Source organism: Gopherus evgoodei, chromosome 11, assembly GCF_007399415.2.
Source record: "Gopherus evgoodei ecotype Sinaloan lineage chromosome 11, rGopEvg1_v1.p, whole genome shotgun sequence".
NCBI classification, from domain to species: Eukaryota; Metazoa; Chordata; order Testudines; family Testudinidae; genus Gopherus; species Gopherus evgoodei.
Window position 1 is genome coordinate 50,286,243 of NC_044332.1, and position 12,535 is coordinate 50,298,777.

The following is a 12,535-nucleotide window of genomic DNA, read 5'->3' on the forward strand; positions in this document are numbered from 1 at the left end:
AGTCCCCTGCTGCATGGTTTCTCGTTACAGTTTTAAATAAACAGTACACACAACCTCACTGTCAGAAATTGGGTGATGCTGATGTGTAAGGTGCAATGAAATTGTGGATTTTCCTGCTTCTTCATCCTTGTTATTTTTCATAACATTGCTTCCTTATATCATCACCTTGGAGTAACTGAAACACATTATCTCACATATAATCAAGATAATGAGCATATTCTCATTTAATGGCTTCTGTGCCGGGGTGGAGGGAGAAAGGAATGAGGGGAGAGATCAGAAGTGGGACAAAGTCTATGCAGTAGTCTTGGAGGCTCAGCAGATACAATAAATAAGGTATAATACAGGAACATTTTTGCTGGCTCTAGGCTGATAGCAGCAGCCAAAAAGTCTGTGGGAACGATAGAAAGTGGCTTGCAGCTCCTTATTAAAACAAAAAACAAAACAAAAACTAAGGTTGGTTTCTAAAAATCTCCCCAAATAAATGGAAACCTTATTACAATTTCTGGAAATTATTACAAACTATGGTGGCAAATCTTTTTAAAAGTTAAGTATGATCAGTAGGGCTGGTCAAAATTTTTCCATCAACATTGTTTTTTCACAGAAATTTGGGTTTTCAATAATTAATTTTTTCAAAAAAGCATCTGTTTTCCATGGAAAATTTCATCAAATTTTGAAAGTTTCTTGAAAAAAAGAATGCTTGAAAACTGATATAGTTTGACAAAAACTCAAAATATTTAGGATTTTGGACAATATTTTTGGTATGCAAATTTCTGCAAAATAATTGAAAATTTCAATGGAAATTATCAACAAAAGCTTTTTGTATTTACATTTTGCTACACCGTTTCACAATTGTTTGAATGATTTAAGGGTGTTTCTTTCCCACTATTTCATAATTGTAGTTGTGCCAGATAGTTACAATACCTAATGAATTTTCTTTTCTTCTTGACAGAGGGAGAAAGGAAGGACTTGTCAACAGAATTTTAGGAATCTGTAGCTCTCAATCCACACCAGTGAGAGATTGTCACTGCCTCCCCTGTAACCCTGGGTTCTTTAAATTGCCCTGCTGCTGTAGTTCCCTTGTCTGTGTGATAAGCAGCCCTGGATCAGCAATTCTGATCCCAGAAACCTGCTTGTTACACCCAGCTATACTCTGGTATCCACCAGCTTTTTGATTACACCTGGCAAGATGATCCCAAACCCCTAGTCCTGAATTTTCTAAAACCATGTGCTCTGCAACATCCTGTCCTTTCCTGGACCATTCAGAGGAATAATAAGGTTCATTTGCTCCTCTAAAGAGACAAAACGCACAGTTTATCTCTTTAACTGGAGTTCACAATTACTCAGTTCAGACCCAGCATTGAGTTAGTTGAGATTAAAAGTAAAACAAGTTTATTAACAAAAAGAAATAGGATTTTAAATGAGTTCAAATACAAAGGATAGAGTTATAAATGGTTACAAGCAAGTAAAAGTGAAAAATGCTTTCTAGACACTAAGCCTTAACAAAACTACAGTCCTGGTTCAAAGTAAGATATTTACCATGCTATCTTCCAACAAGATGGCTAACTACCCCTCTTGTCAGGATCTCCCACAAGTCCAAAGTGCTCAGGTCCTTTGTCTTGCTAGGTGAAAGATAACTCGGGGTTCTTTGCCCTCTCTTTCATAGTCCAGTGAACCTTTGAAATCGATTCTTCTGAAGGTTACTCCCCAAAGTAAAGCTAATTCAAGCTGTGAAGAAGGATACATGGAGTCTGCTGGTGAAGGAAATTCCATGCTGGTTTCCTCCCGCACTGGTGTTTACTAAAATGCAAATGAATGGCCACTTGAAAAGATTTCTAGTCAACTCTCATGCACCTGGTTGGAGACATTGGCCTGTTCTTTGTCTCTTTACCCGCTGCCCAGACTCGTCAGGTAAACACATTTTAGTTTCATATTTCCTTCATATTTGTATAGTCCCTTGGATATTTACCTCACAATTATGCAAAAATATTAATGTTCAAAGTGTTATTCGTTTTCCAGTTAAACCTTACATGATACATCAGTGAACTGGGATACACTGAGCTGGTCAGGTCAACTGAAACTCACTACCAGATACCAGTGAGTCCCTTTCCCTCTTGCATTGGAAGTGTGTTGGGGTCACCTCTTCAAGTTGTAGCCAAAGAGTGGTGACTACCAGGTGGGGCTGTTATGTTGTAGGAAGGCTGCTAGGATTAGGGCGCTGAAGCAGGGCTCCAGAACACACACAGACTCAGGATATTGCATGTTGGTTTGCTGGCTGCTGTTGTCCAGGTTGCGAGCCACAGCAGCCAAGCAGTTAAGGCTCCCTGGATTACAGGGCAGAATCCCTTAGTAGTTATGGGTTCCACCCCATAACATGACAGAAGCCTACTTGTTTTTTCTGTGTGGGAGACAATAACAGACTAGATTCAACTCCAGCGAACATGCACGTTTGCTACTTTGTCCGTAAACTTTCTCCAGAAACAGTTCAAGGCATTAGCAAAAAATCTTAGAAAACTTGTCCAAAGACACATCAGTGCACATTCCAGTACATTTAACAAGTAAACACAAGATTTGAATGCCATGTTGTCCAAGTTATCCTCTTCATATTATATATCAGTTTTCTCTTCAATTAATTAATTAATTAATTAATTAGGCATTTGGATAGTATTTAGATACAAATGCTTTCACGGGATCCTATGAATTCACAAAGAGCTTATGCAGGTTGCTAGCTATGTAATCAATAGCTGTATACTGAAATAAAATTAGTTTAAATGATCTTATGTTTCTTGTCAACTTTTGTTTAGTAACCTTTTGCATTGCAGAATTATGCAGCTGAAAATAAAGGGAAATGAGGAAATCTGGGAGTTTCCATTTAGCTAATACTGTACATGTGTTTCTGAGGAGATAAAATACCAGATATAAATGGCTGATAGCATATTAAACTTGCTGATTGTATTTCATGTCCTCAGCTCTTTTTCAGCAATATTTTTGGCAATGCTAGCTATTCTCTAGCCTCCTCAGAACATTTAATTAGACTTTTTTTTACATAAATATTTTCTTTGTATATTTAAATAATTAATTGGGACAGGTCTACTGGGGGTTGAGGTGAACTTCCAGGAGGTAGATATGTGTGACCAAGTGACCTTTTCCTGTCCTACAAGTCCCTATGCTTTCACTGTGCTTAAAGGGACGCTGTCAAAATTGGTAGGCCTTAAAACTTTAACCAACATTGACAAGTTGTTCGATATTGTAAGTCTTACCTTAAAGATTTCAGCAATTGTTTTGTTTAAACAATCTTTGCTGAAGGCTCTATAATATATATTTATTCTGTCTGTCTATGTAGATAGCTATCTTAAAATGCCCAATGTACTCTACAACCCATTAAACACAAATTAATGTGCCCTTGCTCTCCTGGGAAAGAAGTTGGGTGGTCGTTCAAGTTTTCTTTAGTTTCTAGAGAGCGTGAATCCATAATACAATTAAGTAAACACTTTACAGGTTTATGATTAGTGTTCACTGTTTATGGCACAGTCAGACACTTCTATTTGATTTGGTGATATTCAGATCTGGTGCATTACTTAAATAAAAGGAACAGAGTACGAACCAAGTTAGTCCTACAAAAGGGCATGGTTTTACATTTGTTTCATAGTTATATTGTTTCTAAGAATAATAATTAGGCTTATTCTTAATGCAATATCATACTATTGAGCAAATGCTCAAGAAGGAGTGGGAGTCTAAGCAAACAATATAAATATGTTTGTAGTCAGAGACGACTACTGCCTGTGATAGTCGGGGGGCAGAGTGAGGGCAGCTGGCTTCAGCAGCGTTACTGAGCCTGCTTGGTCCGTATGGCCATGTTCAGACAAGCCAAACAGCAAATCTGGGGAGGCACATCGCCCTGCATGCCCCTCGACTACCCTACATGCATCACCTCTGTTTTTAGTTTCAGAGTAGCAACCATGTTAGTCTGTATCCGCAAAAAGAACAAGGAGTACTTGTGGCACCTTAGAGACTAACAAATTTATTTGAGCATAAGCTTTCGTGAGCTATAGCCCACTTCTTCGGATGCATATCTCCTTACTATATGTTCCATTCTATGCATCCTATTGCAACCTTTCTACCTACTTGAAAAGAATTCAGGGGATCTCAGGCCCTCATGTTATCTTCCCTCAATCACATTCTGATGATAGCAACATTCCAAATCTCAAGGAGTCAGAACAACATTTGGAAATCGCCAGACTCCACTGTACAGTAGCACATGTAGAATTCCTCAGGGAAGCCCAGCCACAGGACTCAGCAGAGGAGCAACTAGGTCTACAGTTCATTTAAAGGTGTCCTGGAATGAGGGGGGAAATGGGTTTATCCCCTTTTGAGGTATAAAAAGGTCTGAAAGATTTGTTCTGCTTTTTTTTCCCTTGTCCTCTCTATTTTTGCTTAAGGTCTTCTTAAAGGACTTAAGAAATGGAATGAATTAGGAATTTTCTCGGATCTCAGCCAAGAAAATTTATACTTTAAGAAACCCATTGTTCTTTTCCACTGCATTAAATAACAATTAACCCAGAAAAAAAAATTAAACAATCAGACTAAAACTCCCTTCCCCTCTCAGTTACTCAAGTTTCGCTGCTGTGGTACCTGTAATGTCATAAACCTACTTCTCCAATTGTCTACAGAGTCTTTCAGAAAAATAGGGTAGATAAGAGTTGAATATCTCATGTAAATTAAAAAACCTTTGAGGGCCTTCCTGGCACATCAATAAGAAGAAAAAATAATATAAACGTAGTCTTTGTTTTCCTTTGCAGGTCATTTAAAAATCATTAAGAAAGAAAGCTAAAACAAAGGAAAGGATATAAAAGAAGTGTATTGTTGTGAACAGACTAAGCCTGTTCTGTAGATAGACAACTCCATGGTTGTCCATCTTGGATGTTTCATGAACACATAATTCATTTTAAAAAAATTCTGTTTGTTACAAAACAATGAGTTTTACATTTTCCAACTGAATTATCCTTTTTTCTGAATGATTTCTTAAATACTTGAGGAGCATACATCAATTCCTTTCAGTCATAGCCTTTTCAAACTAAGCATGCAGAATGTATAAAGGTATAAAATCTTAATTTAAATAGCATTATAATAAAATCCATTTTAAAATAAATGCTTATGAAAATAACCATTAACATGGAATATAAAAACACAGATTTTTTCAATTTACATGCCAATAGAAATTCTTATGATAGACATGTATTTATTTTGCTTATATAGCCAAATATCTTCATAATATGTCTGTAATTATATGGTTTTATGTACTTTTGCTCTAAGAAATAAAATAATGCAAATAAAATGGCCACAAAACTACAGACTATTTAGTTTATCTTTTTGAAAATAAATTATTTCAAAAATTGAAATGAACTCCATATCTTGTTCTTTAAGTACTGTTGGAGTCTATTAGTAAGAAATGTCCTTTATCTCTTTGCTAATTTTTAATTTATAGCTTATGTGGCATGCAGTCATAATTCACGAGCATGGAGAAAAATGAAATTTGTCTCTGTATCCTACAGGAAATGCCTCTATAACTAACCGATTTATGGATTTGTATCCACTTTGTTTTAATGTGGCAAATGACATGTATCATAAACCTAGTCCCAGATTTGGACCTTAGCGTCCAAAATATGGGGGTTAGCATGAAAACCTCCAAGCTTAGTTACCAGCTTGGACCTTGTAAAGTTGCCACCACCCAAAAAATTAGAGTGTTTTGGGGCACTCTGGTCCCCCCAAAAACCTTCCCTGGGGACCCCAAGACCCAAATCCCTTGAGTCTCACCACAAAGGGAAATAAACCTTTTCCCTTCCCCCCTCCAGGTGTTCCTGGAGAGACACACAGAAGCAAGCTCCGTGAATCTAAACAAAGGGATTCCACCCTCCCCGTTCCCAGCCTTGGAAAACAGAAGTACCGAGAGCTAATCTCTCTTCCCCCCTCACCCAGAGGGAATGCAAAGTCAGGCTAGTAAATCTAACACACACAGATTTCCCCCTGACTTCTTCCTCCCACCAATTCCCTGGTGAGCACAGACTCAATTCCCTGGAGTTCCCCACTAAAGAAAAACTCCCACAGGTCTTAAAAAGAAAGCTTTATGTAAAAAGAAAGAAAAATACATAAAAAAATGGTCTCTCTGTATTAAGGTGACAAATACAGGGTCAGTTGCTTAAAAGGAATATGAATAAACAGCCTTATTCAAAAAGAATACAATTCAAAACACTCCAGCAACTACATACATGTAAATACAAAAAAACAAACTTATCTTTGTACTCACAACTTGGAAACAGAAGATTAGAAAGAAGGAAATAGAAAAATCCTTCCCATAGCCGAGAGGGACAGGCAGAAGACAAAGAACTCAGACACAAACTTCCCTCCACCCAGATCTGAAAAAGTCTGGTTTCCTGATTGGTCCTCTGGTCAGGTGTTTCAGGTACTTCTTTCCAGATGTAAGAGACATTAACCCTTAGCTATCTGTTTATGACAACATGAGAGACAACTGAGCCTGGATTTTTTTGAAGGAAAGTGCTTGTACTTCAATTTTGTGTCAGATAGCTATTTGGCGGGTAGCGATCGATCTATCGGGGATTTATTGCGTGTAGTGTAGATGTGATCGCTCTCCCCTCGACTGCTGAACTCCAGCAGTGCGAGAGGAGAAAGCAAAGTCAACGGGGGAGCCGTGGCCATCGATCCAGCGCCGTGAGGACACGAAGTAAGTAATTTTAATTCGATCTAAGATACGTCGACTTCAGCTACACTATTCTCGTAGCTGAAGTTGTGTATCTTAGATCAATCCCCCCCCGCCCCAGTGTAGACCAGGTACTTCTGGAATTGTGTTACACATCACTCTCCATCCGCTCATTCTTCACCTCAGTTCTTCAGATGTCTTTCCTCAACCACCATGCAGACTAGAGCAGGCAGTCTCATTTCTTTAGTGTAGACGACATAAATCAATCTCCAGAGTACTCTGAGGGTTTGACCCATCATGTCACTGTTGGCCACCATTGTCTAGTACCATAGATCTGAATTCATTCTCTTGTTTCATGAGCCTTTTCTTTACCACTATTTTTAAAGAGGGGAGCAGGAGCACAGTATGAGCCTATGATAAGATGTTTTTAAAGGTGCTAATAGAGGCATGTTCTAATCTAGACCCATATTTGAGCCGCAGGAAGAATTAGGAGTGTCTGCAAATTGCGCTTGATTTACACAAGTCACAGGTCACTGTACTATTTCAACCAACTCTGCCAGATGTTCTAAACAGATGCACAAAGTGGTTTAGCTGATTAGGGAAACAGTTTTCAAACCTTGGTTAATTTAGCACTCATGAGTGCGAATAGGCTTCATTTGTGCTCTGAGAACGACCAGGGGGTTGGTTACTGATTGCACAAGGCTTGCTAACCTGTAAGGCATTCCAGTGGCAAATTCCCCTGTATAAAATCACTCAAAACATTTTCTTGATGACTGCAATTCAACATAAATAAAACCTGTCCCATTAATCACCTGAAGCCTAATCCCAAAGCCCACCACGCCGGGGATGCTTGTGCCTATTCAGATCTCCCCTGGTTTCAGGAGAACGTTGCATGAGTCCAGACATCTCTGCCCCCACGTTTCTCTTTGCAGGCTCTGGGTCTTAGAGATGTATTTTACCTTGTGATGCCCACATGGAACTCCTGCTATTACATTAATTCCTACAATTAATGGGAGCTGAGTAATTAATATTTAGCAATTTTTTAAACAAATGTTGTTATATTTTGAAATAATATATTTTCCTTCATATGTAGATCTGATTGAATAATTTTCAAATATATTAGAATAATTTAGCTGGACCATTTCATTATTATTTTCCAAATAAAACATTAACTTTTTCATTATTTACCAAACTCTTGGGAAAGTTAATGCCTATAGCTGTTCTGTGGATAAAGTCTCCAATAATCTGGGGGGGGGGGCAGATTTTCATGCAGCCTCTCTTTTTACAAACACAGAAAACTTGCACATCCACCCATTTCCACAAGCTAAACATGCACTTATGAGTGTACATAGGGTAGTCAGATGCACAGTTACAAGACTTATGTGCACAAATGGCCCTTTGCATAGGCAAATTCATATTTTGACATAAATATTTTATGAACTAACAAAGCAGGGGAGAGCTGAAAATGTCCCTTAGTGTTAAAATAATTCTGTTTTTCTTTTAATCTAACAGATATCTGTTTTTAAATGTTCCATTAATAATGTTTGTCATTATAAGCTCATTCTGTTTCAAACATTCCTGTGTACCTTCTAGGCTATATAACTGCAGATGCTGTTCTTACTTTAAGGTCTTATTTTCTCTTAATATGACTCACATAATGTTGTTCTTGTTTTCCCTTGAAAGTATTGCTTGCTATGCATGAGCAGTCTCCAGAGTCTGTGCAACAAGACTAAATAACTTAGGTGTCAAGACTCTCTATCATTTGTCACAACATGACATTGCTGCATTACAGTGCAAATGAAGACATTACACTGATACCTCATGAGTTCATAATGCTTTACTTTTCAATTAAAATATCACTATCCATCATATTTTATCAAAATGCCAAAATATTAAGTCAGAATGTTGCAAATGCAGTCATGATACATTGCTTTGTTGGAGGATAATGTGATCCCTGGAAGGCTAAAGTCGTGGTCCCCTACAACAAAATCAGGCAAACTCAGGATAAATAAAATGAAAAAAGATAACTCTATTGCACACAGTATCAGGCAATTTCCAGGACATTACACAAATCTTCATATTTATTTATTATTTTTGCATCTCAGAGACTATTTTATATCAATCTAATGTTATTTAGTGGAACGTGAATTTAAAAAGTCTGCTTTTTTAAAAACATTGGATTTTTTTCCATCATAAGAAATCTAAATTCTTATCCTAAGCACAAATCAGATACACATTTGACAAACTCTAAGAGGATAGGTTTCAGGAGCTACTCATAGCACTGCATTGGTGGTTCAGTGGTAGAATTCTCGCCTGCCACGCGGGAGGCCCGGGTTCGATTCCCGGCCAATGCAGCTCTCATTTTGCCCAGGACTAAATTCAATGTTAAAACTGTAATTTTAAAATTAAAATCTGTTTTCACTGCTGTCTCCTGACGAGCTGCACCTCACTGCCAAAGACCAACGCTCACCAGAAACTTTTGCTATTATATTTTCAATATCCCCATTACTTGGCCTGTGGAGGGAAGGACACGCACCAGCTGGGGCCGGCTCGGGGGGTTGCGGGAGCTCGGAGGCGGATGGGGGGCACTGGATCAGCCCCGGTTCTGGAAACAGTTATTTTAAAAATGCAAGACAAAAACAGCTCTGGAGATGCCGGGGATTGAACCCGGGACCTCACACATGCGAAGCGCGCGCTCTACCACTGAGCTACATCCCCCAGCTGTCCTCTTCAGCCCCGCCAGGCCTATGCATCGTTCCAACGGCCTCGCCCGCCCTGCGCCAGCACCGGGCCTCCCCTCCCCCGCTAGGCTGATGAGTGGCCGCGGCTCCCCGTGCGCTCGGCGCGCGCTGCACCTAGCGGCAACGGCCCAGCCCAGGCGCGGAACTTCCCGGGCGCCTCCGTCCGCGGCTGTGGGTTTGGCCCGGGGACCGCGCTGCTCCGGGGCGGCTCAGCTCTGCGGGCCCGGCGCTGGCAGGAGCTTTCCTAGGAGCAGGGCGGTGGCGGGAGTGGCCCCAGCGGACCTGGGGCGAGAACAGGTTGGGGGGGGGGTCCTTCCAGACTCTGAAATCCGTCCCCACCAGCCCCCCCATCAGCCCCCAGTCCTGTCCCACAGCCTCGAGCCGGCCCCTCCGGCTCCCCCACCCCCTCGCCACGCCACCTTCTCCAGTCCGGCCCCCCCAACCTCCGGCCACCTGCCCCAAGCCCCCGCCCCGCGTAGGAAAGGGCTAGACAGGGACAGACAATGCCACTGTATAGCTCCCTGGTGTGCCCAGACCTGGGCTGCTGCCTGCGGTTCTGGGTGCCCATCTCGAATCAGATATATGAGGACTGGGGGGGTACAGAGCCGGGCAACAAATTGATTGGGGGCTAGAAACCCTTCTGTATAAGGAGAGCGAGAGAAAAGGCTGGGAGAGCTGATAGGGGCTTATACACTCACCAATGGTGTGGAGAAAGTGACTGAGGAAGTGTTATCTACCCCATTCACGTAACCCAAGAACCAGGGGTCACCCAATGCAATGAATAGGCAGCAGGTTTAAAACAAACATAAGGAAGTGCTTCCTCACACAGCGCAGTCAACTTGTGGAACGCTTTGCCAGGGGCTGTTCTGAAGGGCAAAAGTATAAAAAAAGAATTAGATACGTTCATGGAGGATAAGTCTATCAATGGCTATTAGAGAAAATCATTGGGGCTGCAACCCCATACTCTGGGTGTCCCAAAACCTCTGACTGCCAGATGTTGGGATTGGACCACAGGGATGGATCACTTGATAATTGCCTTGTTCTGCCCATTCCCCCCAAAGATCTGGCACTGGCTTCTGTAGGAAGACAGGATATTGGGCTAGATGGACCATTGTTCTGAATCAGTATGGCCATTCCTATGTACAGTCCAGCCCCTCCTTGTTTCCTACAGTGCTATTATAGGCCCCATCTTTCCTAGCTCCTGCCCAGCACCTTAGCTTCTACCTAACTCCTCTCCAACCCCCCTGACCCTCCAGACTCCCAGGTCCTGCCTAACTTCCCTTCAAGTTAGGATTACCAACTCTGACTGAAGCTATTCTGGGAGATTTTTTTCCCCCAACATAACGTAATGTCATTTTCTTAAAATACCCCATTAAAATCTCCCGGATTGCTTTCAACAGTCACCGGGAGATAGATGCCAATTCTAGGAGACTCCAGCCCCAGGCCAATCCTGGAGGCTTGGCAACCCTACTTCTGGTCCCTCACAGCTCTTCTCATTCCCTTCCAGTTCTGATCCAGCTAGCTAGCATGCTATCTCTCTCTCCCTCCCTCCCTCAACTTCCCCAGCTTTGATTCAATCACCACTCCAGGCCTTTTTAGATCCTTTCCTGGTTCCCACTTCCCTGATCCACCCCCCTGCTCAATTTCAAGCCCCCACAACCCTCCCTGCCAGCTTTGCGCCTTAGAGCTTTTCTCTAATCCTCACATGCTCTCCCCATTCTCCCAGCTCTGATCCAGACCCCTGAGCATCACTCCAACCCCATTTCCGCTCCAGCATCCCTCCTCTATCCAGTTCTACTCCAACTCCTCTCACCCCAGCTCCATTTTTCTCCTCATTTCCCAGTTCCTTCCCCACCCCATGCAAAGTGGCTGATAGTTTTACCTTGTGTTTTGTCTTGGGCGGGGTGTGCATCTTCTGTCTCCACTTTGCCACATACACCCTGTGCATCCCCCGTACTGCAATCCCCTCAAGCCTTCTCCACTTGTCCTTGCCAGTTGCTCATACCCAGGGCCTGGGATTGTCCCAGCCAGAGGGACTCCCCATCCCAGCCACTCCCTGCCTCAGTAGACCAGCAAGCCCCACTCTCCCCAGCAACTTCTCTCCACTGTGGTGCAGCTCATCTTCCAAACTGGCAATGGCATGAACAGGGATACATGTATGCAGCTAGATCCAAACACCCTCCACTGTTAGCAGCCCCCTGCAGCATCAGCACAGACAGCGCACTCACACCCCAATTGCCGGACGCCTGGTTCTATCCACTGGAGGTAATCCACACATACAATCTGGTTACATCTCCAAGCAGTGGGTGCACAGGCTCCCTGATGCCTGTGTCCATCCACTGTACTAGTTAGGGGGTGCAATCCACTATATCTCCAGACATGAGACAGTACCCTCCACCCTTGTCTTTCTGGACTCCTGGGTTCTGAACAAAAATCATAACCTTGTGGGCCCTGGTGCAACTCCACCACTTGCACCATTGTAGCAACTGAACATGGGCTTCAGCCTCTAAAGACCAGGTGTGCCTAAAGCTCTCTGGTTAAGTACCAAATGGCCTGTGTTTCCCTTTGAGAAATTAGCTCCTGAAAAATCCCTGGCAATATCAAAGAGCATGTTGCACTAGAGGAGACAGCCCAGACCAGCTCACCCCTGGGAAAGATTTGTTTCTTGTGGCATCCACAATGGCAAGAACTTGCTACTTCCCTTTACCCACACAGGCTTCAAAGTCATCCCAAGAATAAGGCATAGCACTGGGAGAGATGACCAGGGAAGAATCCTGAAGCTCTTGAAGAGTTTCCCCGTTCTCTGGTCTAGAGCCTTGACCAGTGAGTGACCAGTCAGTGGCTAGTGAGAGGTTGACTGAAGCTCTGGGGCCAGAGCTAGGGGTCAGCACCTGATACCCTGCAGTTGAAACTTGCTTCCATGCATCTGGGGTTCGTCAGTGCCTGGGGCCAGCGCTTGCCACTGCACAGCCAGAGCTCGGGACTGGAGGCAGGGGCCAGTGCTTGCTGCCACACAGCTGGAACCAGGGGCCCGAGGCTGAAGGCCCCGCAGCTGGAGGCAAAGGCTGTGTGGCTGGAGCGG

General features: G+C 42.6%; 2 non-coding genes across 2 annotated transcripts; one reads left to right on the forward strand and one right to left on the reverse strand.

The window, feature by feature from the left end:
* The first annotated feature begins 8,995 nt into the window (after window positions 1–8,995).
* On the forward strand, window positions 8,996–9,066 carry TRNAG-GCC. Its single transcript has one exon. It is a non-coding gene; the product is annotated as a tRNA-Gly (tRNA).
* A 292-nt stretch (window positions 9,067–9,358) lies between these two features.
* On the reverse strand, window positions 9,359–9,430 carry TRNAA-CGC. The gene has a single exon. It is a non-coding gene; the product is annotated as a tRNA-Ala (tRNA).
* Window positions 9,431–12,535: the final 3,105 nt, after the last annotated feature.